Raw genomic sequence first — 20,219 nt, 5'->3', positions numbered from 1 at the left:
TAGGTACCTCATAGTGCAGATGGACTGTAGCATATGAAAGAGTACACAGAAGTTGAGCAGTGTATACAACAATTTTGACATTTACAGAAGATTCAGCTTCTTATCTTGTTGGAGATGAAATGAGGCCAGTCTTGCAACATGGTGCATCTTTTCCATCACTGCTGCATCGGTTTCATGTGGCACGGGACTTTACAGCATGACACATCTGCCTAGATGCATCAATTTTTAAATATGTCGCCACATAGCAAATCTTTTGCACCACCGCTGCGTCACAAAAGTGACGCACAGCGGCGCAAAAGAGGCACACACCTATCATAAATCTGTCCCTAACATGTTAAATGATTGATTCAGGATAACGATAAGGTGTGGCTTATCCAGAGGTTTGTTTAAGGTGAGACCTACTCAGGGTTGCAGATTAAATTTACGCTTGTTGAAGACTATAGAGGAGATAATACATGTGAAGACCTACCAATGAAGTAAGTCATGTCCACTTCACTCTTGAACAAAGGCCAGACCTCTTCTGTGTCCGTGGACAGACCTAAACCTCATCTGCACAATCTCATTCGTAAACTTAGCAAACACAGGTGATGTAATTGAAAAATGTGGAGTTTCTTTTCCTCATTTCACAATCACATCACCTGTGTTTCCTTTGCTTAGGTATCCCATAGTGCAGATGGACTCTAGCATATGAAAGAGTACACAGAAGTTGAGCAGTGTATACAACAATTTTGACATTTACAGAAGACTCAGCTTCTTATCTTGTTGGAGATGAAATGAGACCTGTCTTGCAACATGGTGCATCTTTTCCATCACTGCTGCATCGGTTTCATGTGGCATGGGACTTTACAGCATGACACATGTGCCTAGATGCATCAATTTTTAAATATGTCGCCACATAGCAAATCTTTTGCACCGCCACTGCGTCACAAAAGTGACGCACAGTGGCGCAAAAGAGGCATACACCTATCATAAATCTGTCCCTAACATTTTAAATGATTAATTCAGGATGACGATAAGGTGTGGCCTCTCCAGAGGTTTGTTTAAGGTGAGGCCTACTCAGAGTTGCAGATCAAATTTACGCTTGTTGAAGAATACAAAGGAGATAATACATGTGAAAGCCTACCAATGAAGTAAGTCATGTCCACTTCACTCTTGAACAAAGGCCAGACCTCTTTTGTGTCCGTGGACAGAGCTAAACTTCATCTGCACAATGTCATTCGTAAACTTAGGAAACACTGGTGATGTAATTGAAAAATGTGGAGTTTCTTTTCCTCATTTCACAATCACATCACCTGTGTTTCCTTTGCTTAGGTACCTCATAGTGCAGATGGACTGTAGCATATGAAAGAGTAAACAGAAGTTGAGCAGTGTATACAACAATTTTGACATTTACAGAAGATTCAGCTTCTTATCTTGTTGGAGATGAAATGAGGCCAGTCTTGCAACATGGTGCATCTTTTCCATCACTGCTGCATCGGTTTCATGTGGCACGGGACTTTACAGCATGACACATCTGCCTAGATGCATCAATTTTTAAATATGTCGCCACATAGCAAATCTTTTGCACCACCGCTGCGTCACAAAAGTGACGCACAGCGGCGCAAAAGAGGCACACACCTATCATAAATCTGTCCCTAACATGTTAAATGATTGATTCAGGATAACGATAAGGTGTGGCCTATCCAGAGGTTTGTTTAAGGTGAGACCTACTCAGGGTTGCAGATTAAATTTACGCTTGTTGAAGACTATAGAGGAGATAATACATGTGAAGACCTACCAATGAAGTAAGTCATGTCCACTTCACTCTTGAACAAAGGCCAGACCTCTTCTGTGTCCGTGGACAGACCTAAACCTCATCTGCACAATCTCATTCGTAAACTTAGCAAACACAGGTGATGTAATTGAAAAATGTGGAGTTTCTTTTCCTCATTTCACAATCACATCACCTGTGTTTCCTTTGCTTAGGTATCTCATAGTGCAGATGGACTCTAGCATATGAAAGAGTACACAGAAGTTGAGCAGTGTATACAACAATTTTGACATTTACAGAAGACTCAGCTTCTTATCTTGTTGGAGATGAAATGAGACCTGTCTTGCAACATGGTGCATCTTTTCCATCGCTGCTGCATCGGTTTCATGTGGCATGGGACTTTACAGCATGACACATGTGCCTAGATGCATCAATTTTTAAATATGTAGCCACATAGCAAATCTTTTGCACTGCCACTGCGTCACAAAAGTGACGCACAGTGGCGCAAAAGAGGCATACACCTATCATAAATCTGTCCCTAACATTTTAAATGATTAATTCAGGATGACGATAAGGTGTGGCCTCTCCAGAGGTTTGTTTAAGGTGAGGCCTACTCAGAGTTGCAGATCAAATTTACGCTTGTTGAAGAATACAAAGGAGATAATACATGTGAAAGCCTACCAATGAAGTAAGTCATGTCCACTTCACTCTTGAACAAAGGCCAGACCTCTTTTGTGTCCGTGGACAGAGCTAAACTTCATCTGCACAATGTCATTCGTAAACTTAGGAAACACTGGTGATGTAATTGAAAAATGTGGAGTTTCTTTTCCTCATTTCACAATCACATCACCTGTGTTTCCTTTGCTTAGGTACCTCATAGTGCAGATGGACTGTAGCATATGAAAGAGTACACAGAAGTTGAGCAGTGTATACAACAATTTTGACATTTACAGAAGATTCAGCTTCTTATCTTGTTGGAGATGAAATGAGGCCTGTCTTGCAACATGGTGCATCTTTTCCATCACTGCTGCATCGGTTTCATGTGGCACGGGACTTTACAGCATGACACATCTGCCTAGATGCATCAATTTTTAAATATGTCGCCACATAGCAAATCTTTTGCACCACCGCTGCGTCACAAAAGTGACGCACAGCGGCGCAAAAGAGGCACACACCTATCATAAATCTGTCCCTAACATGTTAAATGATTGATTCAGGATAACGATAAGGTGTGGCCTATCCAGAGGTTTGTTTAAGGTGAGGCCTACTCAGGGTTGCAGATTAAATTTACGCTTGTTGAAGACTATAGAGGAGATAATACATGTGAAGACCTACCAATGAAGTAAGTCATGTCCACTTCACTCTTGAACAAAGGCCAGACCTCTTCTGTGTCCGTGGACAGACCTAAACCTCATCTGCACAATCTCATTCGTAAACTTAGCAAACACAGGTGACGTAATTGAAAAATGTGGAGTTTCTTTTCCTCATTTCACAATCACATCACCTGTGTTTCCTTTGCTTAGGTATCTCATAGTGCAGATGGACTCTAGCATATGAAAGAGTACACAGAAGTTGAGCAGTGTATACAACAATTTTGACATTTACAGAAGACTCAGCTTCTTATCTTGTTGGAGATGAAATGAGACCTGTCTTGCAACATGGTGCATCTTTTCCATCACTGCTGCATCGGTTTCATGTGGCACGGGACTTTACAGCATGACACATCTGCCTAGATGCATCAATTTTTAAATATGTCGCCACATAGCAAATCTTTTGCACCGCCACTGCGTCACAAAAGTGACGCACAGTGGCGCAAAAGAGGCATACACCTATCATAAATCTGTCCCTAACATTTTAAATGATTAATTAAGGATGACGATAAGGTGTGGCCTCTCCAGAGGTTTGTTTAAGGTGAGGCCTACTCAGGGTTGCAGATCAAATTTACGCTTGTTGAAGAATACAGAGGAGATAATACATGTGAAAGCCTACCAATGAAGTAAGTCATGTCCACTTCACTCTTGAACAAAGGCCAGACCTCTTTTGTGTCCGTGGACAGAGCTAAACTTCATCTGCACAATGTCATTCGTAAACTTAGGAAACACAGGTGATGTAATTGAAAAATGTGGAGTTTCTTTTCCTCATTTCACAATCACATCACCTGTGTTTCCTTTGCTTAGGTACCTCATAGTGCAGATGGAGTCTAGCATATCAAAGAGTACACAGAAATTGAGCAGTGTATACAACAATTTTGACATTTACAGAAGACTCAGCTTCTTATCTTGTTGGAGATGAAGTGAGGCCTGTCTTGCAACATGGTGCATCTTTTGCATCACTGCTGCATCGGTTTCATGTGGCACGGGTTTTTTACAGCATGACACATCTGCCTAGATGCATCAATTTGTAATTTTGTCGCCTCATAGCAAATCTTTTGCTCCGCCACTGCGTCACAAAAGTGACGCACAGTGGCGCAAAAGAGGCATACACCTATCATAAATCTGTCCCTAACATTTTAAATGATTAATTCAGGATGACGATAAGGTGTGGCCTCTCCAAAGGTTTGTTTAAGGTGAGGCCTACTCAGGGTTGCAGATCAAATTTACGCTTGTTGAAGAATACAGAGGAGATAATACATGTGAAAGCCTACCAATGAAGTAAGTCATGTCCACTTCACTCTTGAACAAAGGCCAGACCTCTTTTGTGTCCGTGGACAGAGCTAAACTTCATCTGCACAATGTCATTCGTAAACTTAGGAAACCAAGTGATGAAAGTGTTTTTTTAAAGCCTTTGCACCATTTTTGGGTCACTTTTAACATGACTATGTAACTCAAAGAATCAAAATCTAAATTTGCCAAGCACAGGTGCGAGCATATTTACAAGGAATTTGCACCACGGGGAAAGGTCTTAAATTAAAATGGGAAAAATAACATCAGAGACACTCAAATGCCTTATAAATATGCCCCAAACAACCTATGAAGCTCTAGCAGTACATATCCAGAAATGTAATTGATTTCAAAAAACGTTTTTAAACACAACATATAAATCAATTGTATACCTACATTCATGGGGAAATGACTTAAAATGTCCTTAAGACACATGAAAGCGTTTTTTGATTGCCCTTGCACCATTTTTGGGTCACTTTTAACATGGCTATGTAACTCAAAGAATCAAAATCTAAATTTGCCAAGCACAGGTGGGAGCATATTTACAAGGAACTTTCCCCACGGAGAAAGGTCTTTTAATTTAAAATGGGAAAAATAACATCAGAGACACTCAAATGCCTTATAAATATGCCCCAAACAACCTATGAAGCTCTAGCAGTACATATCCAGAAATGTAATTGATTTCAAAAAACGTTTTTAAACACAACATATAAATCAATTGTATACCTACATTCATGGGAAAATGACTTAAAATGTTTTTAAGACACATGAAAGCGTTTTTTGATTGCCCTTGCACCATTTTTGGGTCACTTTTAACATGGCTATGTAACTCAATGAATCAAAATCTAAATTTGCCAAGCACAGGTGGGAGCATATTTACAAGGAACTTGCCCCACGGAGAAAGGTCTTAAATTAAAATGGGAAAAATAACATCAGAGACACTCAAATGCCTTATAAAGAAGCAGACACCATTATTACCTTGTCATAAATTTTAAAAGCATTCCTTTTCCTCAAAAACGATTTTCAAGTCATAATTTGAAAACACTGCACAGCTCCTATGTACAAAAACACCCTGTCAGTACTAATACTTCACATTATCTCCAATTACAATTTCTCAAAGAAACAACATCTATTTGTAAAACACTTGAGACAAAGCAACATTTTAAAAACACAACTTTCTTCATAATTTTCTCCTTAAAGCATACTATTCTCTATCTAAATTAAATAAATCTTTTCTCACCTTAGCAAATATTTTATGAGTTTCAAAACAGTCTCAGAAATACACCAATTTGTCTTCAGCAGAACAAAAGGTATGCACTCCAGAGGCTGCAGCTATAGAAAGCACAGAAATGCTGTAATTCTTCACACATATCTCTCATGTCACCCAATCAAAACTCTTCCCTCACTTTTTTCAAATCAAAACCCTTCCCCCCTCTGCCCTCTCTGCCTTTTTTGCATAGCAACCACCTCCTGGAAGACCTCTGGTGTTTGCAAGTTCACACAACAAAGTTTCAATTGAACTCTGAACTCTCAGTGCACCTGCGTATCCAGTGCAATCTTTCATTAAATGTTTTTTTTTGACCATTCAAATTACATCTTTCAAAGAACTCATCCATGCACCCTAACTTTCTGTTTTCAGCAATCAAAATCCACCAATCACTGTTACTGCTTCATTAACACAGAAACTCCACAGTTTTTTTCATTTTAAACTCTTATTTTTTCAACTGCCATTTCATTACCACACTTCATCTGACTGCAGCAGAACCTTCTCTCACCATGTTTTCTGTCTGGATTGTTGGACATAGTTACATCTATTGGGCTCAGAGGTATGCTGAGAACAGAAATGTACCTAACCTCAATTTACAAGATGTGGAAATTAAGTGGTTTGGCCACAGAGGATTAAAATGTCACCAATTGATACCATTGGTGAAAACCTTTATGCATTTGCCAAAACCTGACCTGTTAATTGTGCACTGTGGAGGTAATGATTTGGGCACTTTGACTGGAGTAGGTCTGGAAATGCTTTTAAAGGACACCTTTGAGCAATTAATGGCACTTTTTCCTCAAATTGCCTTGGTATATTCAAATATATGCCAAAGACAGAAATGGAGGTGGTCGAACCAATTTTGTCCACAAATTGAGAAGTCGAGGAAGCATGTAAACAAATCTGTTTCAGCTTACATGAGAGACCATGGAATGGGCTCCGTGTACAACAATAACTTGCGTTACTACATGCAAGATATCTACAGAGGAGATGGAGTTCACTTCTCAGATGAAGGGAACAGAGTTTTCATTCTGAATTTAAAAATGTGCATTGGTACCTACTTATAAGTACCTAAATGTACCATAAACCCAAAAGCTCTTCTCAGAGCTACCCTACATCTGATCACTCACAATTATTATTTTACTCTAACTTTTTTTACTAATTTTCAACAAAGTACGCTCCCCGGAGCGCTACCCGGTACGCTAACCGGAAGCTAACCGCGCGAAATTTAAAAAAAAAATGTATTTTTTTTGCACATATGGGCCTCCTCAGCCATCCTCAGAAAACCTAGGGGGTCAAAATACGTCTACCGTGTCCCCTTCTACCCATTCTGAACATTATATGCCCTCCATCTTGTATCTTAATTCGACCGAAACACAAAATGGTGGACTCCCGTAACGCTTAAGGTTCGCGTACCGGGGCGCTCGCCAGTTCGCGTCCCGGGGTGCTCCCCGAGAAGCGCTCCATTAAAAAAGGTGGGAAAGTAATTTACAGAAGAAACCCTTGAGACACTTTCACCAAATATAGATTTGCTCATACTACATACCAATCCCTACCATTTTCACAAATGTGGTTGAAATTCCATTTAGCCATTTAGCCTGTAGACCTCTCTAAATACCCTGAGGTAAATTACTTCACAAAACACATCTGAAGTGTTGGAATTCACAACCAATTAAAATGTTACTTTAATTTTCTATTTTTTTTTTACCTGACATTTGATTGGTTATGTACCTGAATATATATAAAGGAAGAGAAGAAAACACAGCCATTTTGACTACTACTTCCTGGTGTACATTTCAATTGGATTTTCACTAATCACTTCAACTTCTTTGTAAAGGTAAGTTGTTATTTTAAAAATTGAAGTATATTGTGCACTATAAGTTAATATGGTAAACTTTTTCTGATAGTTATATACTATCCCTCTGTAGTAGTTATAGATTTAGATAGACTTCTCTGTTATAGTTATGGATGGAGTTAGGTTTCTCTTGTATAATTATGAATTTACTTACGTTAAATCACATACACTTTTTTATATTCCTACTTCCACTCTGAAACTATACACTGCCCAAAGATAAATTCACTGTTAAAAACTGCCTATCTAAAATTAATCCCAACAGTGCCCTATCTCTACTAATATATTTTTTATCCAAATTTCAGACAAAATGGAAGGCGAACACAAAGTTTCATTTGAAATTGTCCTGCAAGAGACCAACCAAGAAATAATTGATCCAAATTATATAGAATTTATGGATGAAACTTGGGACCAAGAACTACTCCAATGTGTGCAAGCAGTAGATGTCCTCCTTGAAAATGAGGACATTTTACACACTCAAACATTACAAGCTATGTTCAATGAAAATAACGACATTTCAGACAGTGAAATGTTAGACATTTTATTAAATGTTGAAACACAATAAATAATTGCTTACAAAAAATAAATAAATAAATATTCAACAAAACCAACAATCAATTAACATACAGTATTTGAAAAGTCTATCATTCTTTTTTCCTCATAGTACGCTCCCCTGGCCGCTTCCCGGTTCGCGAACCGGGCGCTATCCACGCAAAAAAAACATTTTTTTTTTGTTGCCCCGCGGGGCCTTTTTAAAGCCTCCACATCAAACCTAGGGGGTCAGGGAGGATCTACTATGCCCCCTTATGGTCATTTTCGCCTTTGTTTTGACCTCCTCTTGTCTCTCGATCCTACCGAGAGACAAGATGGCGGCCGCTCCGGACTGTTTAGAATGTTGACAGACACCGAAGAGCCAATCAGCTTCGCTTCGCGAAGTTCCGTTACGCGTCAAGTACGCGAACCGGGGCGCTGCCCGGAGCGCGCTTACAGATATATATCTTTTTTTGAACGTTAATTTCTCAAAATCCACTGGAGCACATATATTGAGACCTAGCAAAGGCACATCAGGCTAACAGTCCCTACAATTTTGCCAAGTTTCGTGCAAATCCATTCAGCCGTTCGGGCTAAAAGTGAGGCCAACCGCCCTATGGAAATTAACATGGGAAAAACGCGTTTTGGGACCCCGCTTTTTTCTCGGCCCCCCCTTGACGAACCCCCCCCAAATTTTCAAGGCCTGCCCAGAAACAAAATGTTCCATTTTCCTGAAAATTACAGCCAATTCCGTCCACAAACGCCAAAGTTATTAGACATAGAATTTTCAAAAATCCCATAGAGAAAAAATCCTAACTATATATACCTACTGGCGACCGCCAGTAGGTAATATATATATATATATATATATTGCGCTCAAACAACCTTGCAAATCCAAGGAAGAAAAGACAGCACTCGGGGGGGGTACCAAATTCACACAGTAGTTTTATTCACCACAAGCGTGCCACAGACGCGTTTCGGCTCTTAGCCTTCGTCAGTGTGTGATTTACACATTGAAAACCGGTACATGTTATATATTTTACAATGTGAACAGGTTACACCTCTCAGTCGACATCGACAGAGGACCAAAGCACTCCCAGCTAGCGCGAGCGCCATCTTGGAACGGTAAAAAGTATACACACATTCCTATTCACAAAGAATGCACTGCATATTATCATACCTACAGATAGGTAAATATGCACAGATGGGAGGTCTTATTCATAATACTGGAAATTATTGTACATTCCTAATATAGCCGTGGATCGGCAATGGTCCTCTAAAAAACAAAGAGAGATTACTCTATGTGTAGCCTGTAATGTAAATTCATGTGTTACATTAAATAAACCATAATGTGATATACAAAATGCAAGGGGTGAGGGGTGCCAGGAAAAACCGTGAGGAAATGCCAGTGGTGTATTAAAATCAAGTTACTGTCAACTAAGCAAGTAACATAGGAGACAAAGAGCCCTTCGAATCCTACCAAAGTGCCACTTATCATGGGCAGTGTGTCTAGATAAGATGAAAAATTAAGGAAAAAAGAATCAAAAGAACTTCTCCCTTCTGTAAATTGCATATGAGTTCCAGAGGCAGTTTGTCAATTCATCTTAATAACCTCCCCCACATGTTAATACAGATTATACAATATATACACACGCCCACACGCACTAGTAATATACACATACAGTGACCCATATTTTTGCAGAAATAGAATACGATCAGTTATAGAAACAGCCATGATGTTATTTGCCTAAATGGACGATCATTTCTTCCCCACTATTCATCCCCTTCGGCCATTTGGTGGATAGATCTATGATGTAGCGTGACTCAAGTCTGCGTAGTCGTCGCAGGCGGTCACCTCCTCTAGCGTTGTTTTTTATGGTGTCAAGACCAAAATACTGCAGCTGATTGCGGTCCCTGTTATGTTTTTCGGCAAAATGCCGAGCAACTGGGTATGCCTGATCTGCTTTGTCAATGGCTCTTAGGTGTTCTAAGATCCGCAATTTCAGCATATTGATGGTGCTCCCTATGTAGCGAAGGCCACAGGGACACACCAAACAATAGACGGCTAGGGGAGTACTGCAAGTTATGAACTTTTTTATATGCAGTTTTTTACCGGTTTCATGATTGTCCACTGAAAGTACTCTTCTACTTCCAGCGCACGCTTTGCATTTCCCGCATGGGAAGAAACCACTCATGGATTTTAAGGTGTTACTTTTGGCCAAAGGTCTCTCCAGGTGGCTGGTCACCAAATGATCTCTTAAAGATCTGGTTTTGTTAAAGGTTATCAGTGGGTGATCAGGTAGGTCGTCCTTGATGATACTGTCTGTTTTAAGAATATGCCAATTTTTTCGCAGCATTGATCTGAGGTCATTAGCTCCCGCAGAGAAGGGGGTTATTAATCTGAACCTTCCTGTGCCATTGTCAGCCTTCTTGGTGGCAGGTTTTGTGATGAGTAAGGAGTCTCTAGGGATAGCTCTTACTTTATTCAAGGTTCTTTTCAAAAGAGACTCACCATAACCCCTAGCCTTAAAACGAGTTACACACTCGTTGGCTGCTACATCAAAGTCCTCTAATCTGGAACAATTCCTACGGAGCCTGAGAAGCTCTCCGTACGGAATGCTCCTGACTAGTTGGGGAGGGTGACTACTACTGGCAAAAAGGGTAGAATTGCCAGCGGTTGTTTTCCTGTGTAGAGCTGTATGTATCTGCTGGTCTTGTACACACACTTTCAGGTCTAGATATTCAGCTGATGTCGCGCTTACAGTCCCTGAAAAGTGTAAGTTATAGGCATTCTTATTCAGTTCATCAATGAAGGCATGTGCTGTTACTAACGGGCCCCGCCAAACAATAAACAGGTCGTCGATATACCTGAACCAACCCTCCGTCCTCCCTTCCACTCCATCCACCATACAGCTCCTGGGTACCTGCTCCTCCCACCAGCCAACGAAAAGGTTCGCGTAGCTGGGAGCGAAGCAAGTACCCATCGCCGTCCCAGACACTTGTCTGAACAATTGATCCTCGAATAAGAAAATATTATTGTTCAAACAAAATTCGATGAACTCGAGAATCATGACACTGTGAGTTGCAAATCTCATTTGTCTCAAGTTCAGAAAATGCTGGATGGCTTGTAAGCCCTGTTGATGATCGATAACAGTGTACAAGCTGGTGATATCAAGTACAATCAATAGGCAGTCTGAGTTCCAATTCACGTTCCTAATGAGATTCAAAAAGTCCTTGGTGTCCCGAACATATGAGGGCAGGGTCAAAACCAAAGGAAATAGGAATTTATCGATGAATCGGGACATGTTTTCGGTGAGACTGCCAATTGAAGAAACAATAGGACGGCCTGGAGGGAATAGGCTGTCCTTATGTAGTTTTGGCAGATGGTAGAAGGTTGGTGTAAGTGGTTGGGTGGTCCGGAGATAGAGAAATTCATCTTTACTGAGCATGTTGCAATTATGCCATTTCCCTATTAATTTATCATAGCTCCGGATACTTTCCAAGTATGCATCATTGGTGCATTTGCTGTAAAATTTGGTGTCTTCTAATTGGCGTAGGGCTTCTGATCTGTAGTATTCCCTGGTGAGAAGCACAACATTACCACCTTTGTCTGAAGGCTTGATGATGATTTTATCATCATTCATAAGATCTTGTAGGGCCATTTTTTGTTGTTCCGTAATGTTGTACTTTACAGGATGGTTGGTTTTTCTGTATTGCATGAGTTCTTGGGTCATGGCTTCGGAAAAGGCGTCGATTGAATCCCACGGCATTTGTGGGACAAATGTGGAAGCTGGTTTGTATCCACTCTCTTCGCGATCTTGTTCTATACCCAGCGCAAGTGCTCTTTGTCCTCTATTCCCAGGTCCAGATGGATTCTGTCTGAGATCTTCTCCACGCAGTTCTTCGAGAGTTTCCAGAGCTTCAATTTCTCTGCCCGTGAGGGCATCCGTCACCGTTGTTCTGATACCCACATCTTCCTTTTCTTTGAGGTGGGGTCGTAGTTTGAAGTACTTGTGCAACTTCAACTTGCGTGTGAATCTAAAGAGGTCTATTCTGGTTTGGGTATATTCGAGAGGGGTACTGGGGCAAAAAGTCAATCCAAGGCTGAGTAGGTTCGTTTCAGTGTCGGTTAAAGTTCTTTCAGTCAGGTTGACCACCGTCAGATTTTGTCTGGTGGTGTCTGTGGCTTGAGTCAGTTCTTGTTGCTCCGAGTCCGATTGCTCCAATTGTTGGGCTTGGCTCTGCCTCTCCCCTTTCCGCCGCCGCTTGCCGCCGCCCCCTCTCCTTGTGCGCCTTGTTTTTTTGTTGTTGTTTTCTCCGGTCGTTCTGCCATGTCCGGTGGTTTTGTTTTGCCACCTCTTAGCCAGGTCCCCTTTATGACATCGTACTCCTGATGAAAAGGGGTTTTTTCACTGCCGTTTTGCGTTGGTTTTAATTTTTGCCGTGATTTGGCTGAGACCCTTGTTGTTTGTTGCTCATCTCCGGATTCATTCTCCGTGACATCGGATTCAGATGTGAGGAGTTCGGATGCTGGGGTAGTTTTTGATTGTAGTGCTTGGCGCGAGGCATCATATTTTTTTGCATATGTTAAGATGCGCCCCTGTTGGTAATCGTCCTCATCTCTTTCGTACTTCTCTTGTTTCCTAGTACGTATTTTCTGTTCGTATTTGGTGAGGCGTGCCTTCATATCTGTTCTAAGTTGCAGCACTAACTCTTGATCCGATTCCCCTTCCAGTTTTTCTTCCAGGTTTTTTATTTCCTCCAACGCCTTCTCGCGGTCACTCCAGGCATACTTGATAAGTATCTTCAGAGTACCCTCCGTGTATGCCGCTGTATGTGACTCCCAATCCGTGAGCAGCTGAGGGTCAGGGTTCTCATAAGATGGTACAGTATGGACCCTGAGCCCACGCGGAACTCTCTTTACCTCGACATAACTAGTGAGGCTTGTGGCCTCCCACCATTTGTCTTTCCAATTTAACCATCATTTCCTTAATTTTGGCATTTTGTGGGTCCATTGCTGGAACCTCCTCATTGGTCCTCTCGCATCTCTCCCGTTGTCTAAACATGTCTTTTGCCGCTGTGCGGCGTTCCGTTTCTGAGAACATGGTGCCGGTTTTCCAATTGCGCTACTTGCAAGGTGTAATGCGTGCGCAATGATCTTAGTGGGCTTAGCTTGTGGTGTCTGTGTGAGAACAGTGACCCCCCCTGACGCTCTGCCTAAATGTCCGCTCACTCGTACGAGCATTACTCGAATAGCAGGGCAAAAATTAATTAAGTCCGACGGTGTCCGCTTACCCGTCTCAGTGTTTCCGAACGACTCCGCTGGGGAACCACGGCATGCCGACGTCCTCCGGGACTCCGCTCGTACTCGCTGGGGCAGGAGTGGATCGGACCGCAATAGACCTTCCTGCTTGGCTGGCGGTTAGGCGGTGCACAGAAAACAGATGAGTTCGCCGCTCCAAAACCTTCGTCAATCCTGTGCACTCGTGGGCGGGTGCTGCCAGCGGCTCGAAGGACGCCGCGTAACACTGCGCTCAAACAACCTTGCAAATCCAAGGAAGAAAAGACAGCACTCGGGGGGGGTACCAAATTCACACAGTAGTTTTATTCACCACAAGCGTGCCACAGACGTGTTTCGGCTCTTAGCCTTCGTCAGTGTGTGATTTACACATTGAAAACCGGTACATGTTATATATTTTACAATGTGAACAGGTTACACCTCTCAGTCGACATCGACAGAGGACCAAAGCACTCCCAGCTAGCACGAGCGCCATCTTGGAACGGTAAAAAGTATACACACATTCCTATTCACAAAGAATGCACTGCATATTATCATACCTACAGATAGGTAAATATGCACAGATGGGAGGTCTTATTCATAATACTGGAAATTATTGTACATTATATAGAATTTATGGATGAAACTTGGGACCAAGAACTACTCCAATGTGTGCAAGCAGTAGATGTCCTCCTTGAAAATGAGGACATTTTACACACTCAAACATTACAAGCTATGTTCAATGAAAATAACGACATTTCAGACAGTGAAATGTTAGACATTTTATTAAATGTTGAAACACAATAAATAATTGCTTACAAAAAATAAATAAATAAATATTCAACAAAACCAACAATCAATTAACATACAGTATTTGAAAAGTCTATCATTCTTTTTTCCTCATAGTACGCTCCCCTGGCCGCTTCCCGGTTCGCGAACCGGGCGCTATCCACGCAAAAAAAACATTTATTTTTTTGTTGCCCCGCGGGGCCTTTTTAAAGCCTCCACATCAAACCTAGGGGGTCAGGGAGGATCTACTATGCCCCCTTATGGTCATTTTCGCCTTTGTTTTGACCTCCTCTTGTCTCTCGATCCTACCGAGAGACAAGATGGCGGCCGCTCCGGACTGTTTAGAATGTTGACAGACACCGAAGAGCCAATCAGCTTCGCTTCGCGAAGTTCCGTTACGCGTCAAGTACGCGAACCGGGGCGCTGCCCGGAGCGCGCTTACAGATATATATCTTTTTTTGAACGTTAATTTCTCAAAATCCACTGGAGCACATATATTGAGACCTAGCAAAGGCACATCAGGCTAACAGTCCCTACAATTTTGCCAAGTTTCGTGCAAATCCATTCAGCCGTTCGGGCTAAAAGTGAGGCCAACCGCCCTATGGAAATTAACATGGGAAAAACGCGTTTTGGGACCCCGCTTTTTTCTCGGCCCCCCCTTGACGAACCCCCCCCAAATTTTCAAGGCCTGCCCAGAAACAAAATGTTCCATTTTCCTGAAAATTACAGCCAATTCCGTCCACAAACGCCAAAGTTATTAGACATAGAATTTTCAAAAATCCCATAGAGAAAAAATCCTAACTATATATACCTACTGGCGACCGCCAGTAGGTAATATATATATATATATATATATATATATATATATATATATATATATATATATATATATATATGCTTACAATTCCTCTCCCAAGCGGGAAAGAAGGTGAGTCGAACACGCTGCACAATTGATGCAATCAATTTATTTTGAGCAGTGGAAAGGGCAATCCTGACGCATTTCGTTTGGCTTCAAACTTTTTCAAAGGTCAGCCCGGCAATGGAAGGCTGTGCATGAGTTCCTATGATTATTTATAAACAAGACCGGCCCTCTAGTGGACACCACACTGTGGTATTTGGCGCAGCATGCTGGTCTTTGTGGTCTCACAGCCCTCCGGTAAAATAATGCCGATATTTTCAAACTGTCTCACTGGGGCAAAGGTTCCCAGTTGTGTAGCTCCTTGCTGCAGCCCGTATTTTGGCAAAGGTTGCTGAGGAAACATCCCAAACTCCAGTGTTTGGTGGCACCGTTTCCCCCATGTTCGTTTTACCGAGTCCGCTTGGGTGGTCCGGGGTGGGGAAACCTGGCGCTCTGGCTGTCGGTTCGTTACTCTGCGACTGGACCACGTCGCTATAAATGCTTACAATTCCTCTCTCAAGCGGGAAAGAAGGTGAGTCGAACACGCTGCACAATTGATGCAGTCAATTTATTTTGAGCAGTGGAAAGGGCAATCCTGACGCGTTTCGTTTGGCTTCAAACTTTTTCAAAGGTCAGCCCGGCAATGGAAGGCTGTGCATGAGTTCCTATGATTATTTATAAACAAGACCGGCCCTCTAGTGGACACCACACTGTGGTATTTGGCGCAGCATGCTGGTCTTTGTGGTCTCACAGCCCTCCGGTAAAATAATGCCGATATTTTCAAACTGTCTCACTGGGGCAAAGGTTCCCAGTTGTGTAGCTCCTCGCTGCAGCCCGTATTTTGGCAAAGGTTGCTGAGGAAACATCCCAAACTCCAGTGTTTGGTGGCACCGTTTCCCCCATGTTCGTTTTACCGAGTCCGCTTGGGTGGTCCGGGGTGGGGAAACCTGGCGCTCTGGCTGTCGGTTCGTTACTCTGCGACTGGACCACGTCGCTATAAATGCTTACAATTCCTCTCCCAAGCGGGAAAGAAGGTGAGTCGAACACGCTGCACAATTGATGCAATCAATTTATTTTGAGCAGTGGAAAGGGCAATCCTGACGCGTTTCGTTTGGCTTCAAACTTTTTCAAAGGTCAGCCCGGCAATGGAAGGCTGTGCATGAGTTCCTGTGATTATTTATAAACAAGACCGGCCCTCTAGTGGACACCACACTGTGGTATTTGGCGCAGCATGCTGGTCTTTGTGGTCTCACAGCCCTCCGGTAAAATAATGCCGATATTTTCAAACTGTCTCACCGGGGCAAAGATTCCCAGTTGTGTAGCTCCTAGCTGCAGCCCGTATTTTGGCAAAGGTTGCTGAGGAAACATCCCAAACTCCAGTGTTTGGTGGCAACGTTTCCCCCATGTTCGTTTTACCGAGTCCGCTTGGGTGGTCCGGGGTGGGGAAACCTGGCGCTCTGGCTGTCGGTTCGTTACTCTGCGACTGGACCACGTCGCTATAAATGCTTACAATTCCTCTCCCAAGCGGGAAAGAAGGTGAGTCGAATACGCTGCACAATTGATGCAATCAATTTATTTTGAGCAGTGGAAAGGGCAATCCTGACGCGTTTCGTTTGGCTTCAAACTTTTTCAAAGGTCAGCCCGGCAATGGAAGGCTGTGCATGAGTTCCTATGATTATTTATAAACAAGACCGGCCCTCTAGTGGACACCACACTGTGGTATTTGGCGCAGCATGCTGGTCTTTGTGGTCTCACAGCCCTCCGGTAAAATAATGCTGATATTTTCAAACTGTCTCACTGGGGCAAAGGTTCCCAGTTGTGTAGCTCCTCGCTGCAGCCCGTATTTTGGCAAAGGTTGCTGAGGAAACATCCCAAACTCCAGTGTTTGGTGGCACCATTTCCCCCATGTTTGTTTTACCGAGTCCGCTTGGGTGGTCCGGAGTGGGGAAACCTGGCGCTCTGGCTGTCGGTATGTTACTCTGCGACTGAACCACGTCGCTATAAATGCTTACAATTCCTCTCCCAAGCCGGAAAGAAGGTGAGTAGAACACGCTGCACAATTGATGCAATCAATTTATTTTGAGCAGTGAAAAGGGCAATCCTGACGCGTTTCGTTTGGCTTCAAACTTTTTGCAAGTTCAGCCCGGCAATGGAAGGCTGTGCATGAGTTCCTATGATTATTTATAAACAAGACCGGCCCTCTAGTGGACACCACACTGTGGTATTTGGCGCAGCATGCTGGTCTTTGTGGTCTCACAGCCCTCCTGTAAAATAATACCGATATTTTCAAACTGTCTCACTGGGGCAAAGGTTCCCAGTTGTGTAGCTCCTCGCTGCAGCCCGTATTTTGGCAAAGGTTGCTGAGGAAACATCCCAAACTCCAGTGTTTGGTGGCACCGTTTCCCCCATGTTCGTTTTACCGAGTCCGCTTGGGTGGTCCGGGGTGGGGAAACCTGGCGCTCTGGCCGTTGGTTCGTTACTCTGCGACTGGACCACGTCGCTATAAATGCTTACAATTCCTCTCCCAAGCGGGAAAGAAGGTGAGTCGAACACGCTGCACAATTGATGCAATCAATTTACTTTGAGCAGTGGAAAGGGCAATCCTGACGTGTTTCGCTTGGCTTCACACTTTTTCAAAGGTCAGCCCGGCAATGGAAGGCTGTGCATGAGTTCCTATGATTATTTATAAACAAGACCGGCCCTCCAGTGGACACCACACTGTGGTATTTGGCGCAGCATGCTGGTCTTTGTGGTCTCACAGCCCTCCGGTAAAATAATGCCGATATTTTCAAACTGTCTCACCGGGGCAAAGGTTCCCAGTTGTGTAGCTCCTCGCTGCAGCCCGTATTTTGGCAAAGGTTGCTGAGGAAACATCCCAAAATCCAGTGTTTGGTGGCACCGTTTCCCCCATGTTCGTTTTACCGAGTCCGCTTGGGTGGTCCGGGGTGGGGAAACCTGGCGCTCTGGCTGTCGGTTCGTTACTCTGCGAAATATATATATATATGTATGTATGTGTATTACCTACTGGCAGTCGCCAGTAGGTAGTTATAGTTAGGACCTAGTTACCGTAGGAAAATTGCAACATTCTATTACCAATAACTTTTGCGCCGGTTGACGAATCTTCGGAACATTTTCCAAACTTATGGCCCACTTCAGTCCGTTCCTATCTTAAAAGTTTCAGAGTAATTCGGCAAGCAGGGGCTGAGAAAAAAGGGGGGCCCAAAACATGTTTTCTCCATGCAATTTTCCATAGGAAACTTTAGTCACGACTACAGCCCGAACTGCTGAACTGAATTACACCAAATTTGGCAAAAAGGTAGCCCTTGGTTCAGAAAGAGCCCTTTTTGTTAAATGGTATAAATCCGTTCAGTCGTTTTTAAAATAATAATGGAAAATTAAATATAAATATCTGGGCGGAGCCTAACTACACATCTCATCGTGAGATCTGATTGGTTGTCAGCACTTTATCCAAAAAGTGTTGGCAGCCATCTTGGGATCAATATACATGATAGCACCTCATTAAAAAGCATTGCAGTTAATAGAAGGTTTTAAGACTTAGTTACATTATAAATCATTAGTTGATGGTACCATACTCATTTTAGGAATTGTGGTGTGTTCTAAGGTGCTTTTACCATGTGAAAAATCATTCTGCTGGGATATCATGAATCATGTTTGAGAGAAAACTATGTTTTCATGCTTTTCCCACAGAGGTTTGGAAGGTGATCTATAAGCTAACCTGGGAGCATATTTTCTGTAAATTCACATTATCTTTCTCAGTCATGTGAGAATGAAGTCTGACTTTCTCAGTAAAACAGGTACATCCAACAAGGGCAGAGACTGTCAGTTGATTCCTTTGTGTTCTACTGCAGCGTCCCAGAGCTAACAGTCTTACTTATGACAAAACTATGGCACACCTCAAGCCATGTTGATTGGAATAAAGTGGTAACACTTAAAATATTTAATTTGCAAAGGAACGAAATGAGGGGGTTCATTTTACCATAGAAATTATGATTAGTGCTGCAGAAAGAAAAATATGGGCATATTTTGACTTCTCAAATCCTCTTCAATTTAATTAACAAATTCTGACATTCAGACTGAAACATACACTTTGAATAGCAGAAGCAGACTTCCCTGGTGAGCAGTAGCTTTACTACAGTGATCTAATGAGCAACTAGAGTGCTAACATTCAGAATGTATGGCAAATGAGTGACACATCTGAATGCCTTCTTGATGGAACCAAAATAAAGAACTGAAAGTATTTCCTACTGAGGAGACTGCAGTAAGTGAGGAAATTAGAAAACTTCATAACAAATAAATCTCCCAAGATGGCCACCAGAGACAAAAGAGCCCAAATGTAGCACAAATATCACCCAGATGTAGCCCACATGCAGCCCAATGACAGAAGTGTGCAAAACACTTATTATTTTTTGTGTTTTTGCAGTTTTATATAGTGCAGACTTGTCGGGTATTGGAGTGCTTTACATGAGCATTGGTTACATCACACAAGAACAAATTCATTTTGGTTTTAGACATGGGGAGATTAAGTGATTTGACCAGAATCACAGAATGTCGAGCTGAAGCAGAAACCCCAAACTGGTTCCCCAGTTGCAAGGTCTGCAGCTCTGGAAGTAACACCACAGCCTCTTCCCTAAGTGCAACATTTAATCAAGTGGTCAACTAGATAAAAAAACATAAAGATAACAAATAATTTAAAAGTGCTTTGTCGCTATTTGAAAACTCAGAAAATATGTCCTCATTTTAGTTTTTTAGAGCACTAACCATAATTTTGATGCAAATAAGATCCTCTCATATATGTAATTTGTAAAGGAAATGCTCTAGGTATTACAGTTTTGTTTACATCAAGATGACATCAGGCGTTTCACATTTTTGTAATAAATATAGAATGTTAGCAATTTAGTTGTTCATTAGGATACTGTTGAGAGGCACAGGCCAGGGGCACAGACTCTGAAAATTGAAGGCAGGTAGGAGGTTGCAGAGGCAACAATTTGACCACACTGGGCAGGCAGGAAGGGCAGTGAAAAGGGGGGTAGGGGCAACAAGCCAACAATACAGGACTGACAAGAGAGGCTGTGGCAATATGATAGACCACTGTGGGCAGAAGGAAGAGGCAGTGGTAGTACAACCATACATGCCAACAGACCCGATTCAGCCAGGAAACATCCAATGTTTTTAAGCC

This window comes from Lissotriton helveticus, chromosome 12 (assembly GCF_964261635.1).
Source record: "Lissotriton helveticus chromosome 12, aLisHel1.1, whole genome shotgun sequence".
NCBI classification, from domain to species: Eukaryota; Metazoa; Chordata; class Amphibia; order Caudata; family Salamandridae; genus Lissotriton; species Lissotriton helveticus.
The sequence above is the reverse complement of the archived record's forward strand: the minus strand, read 5'-3'. Positions refer to the sequence as shown.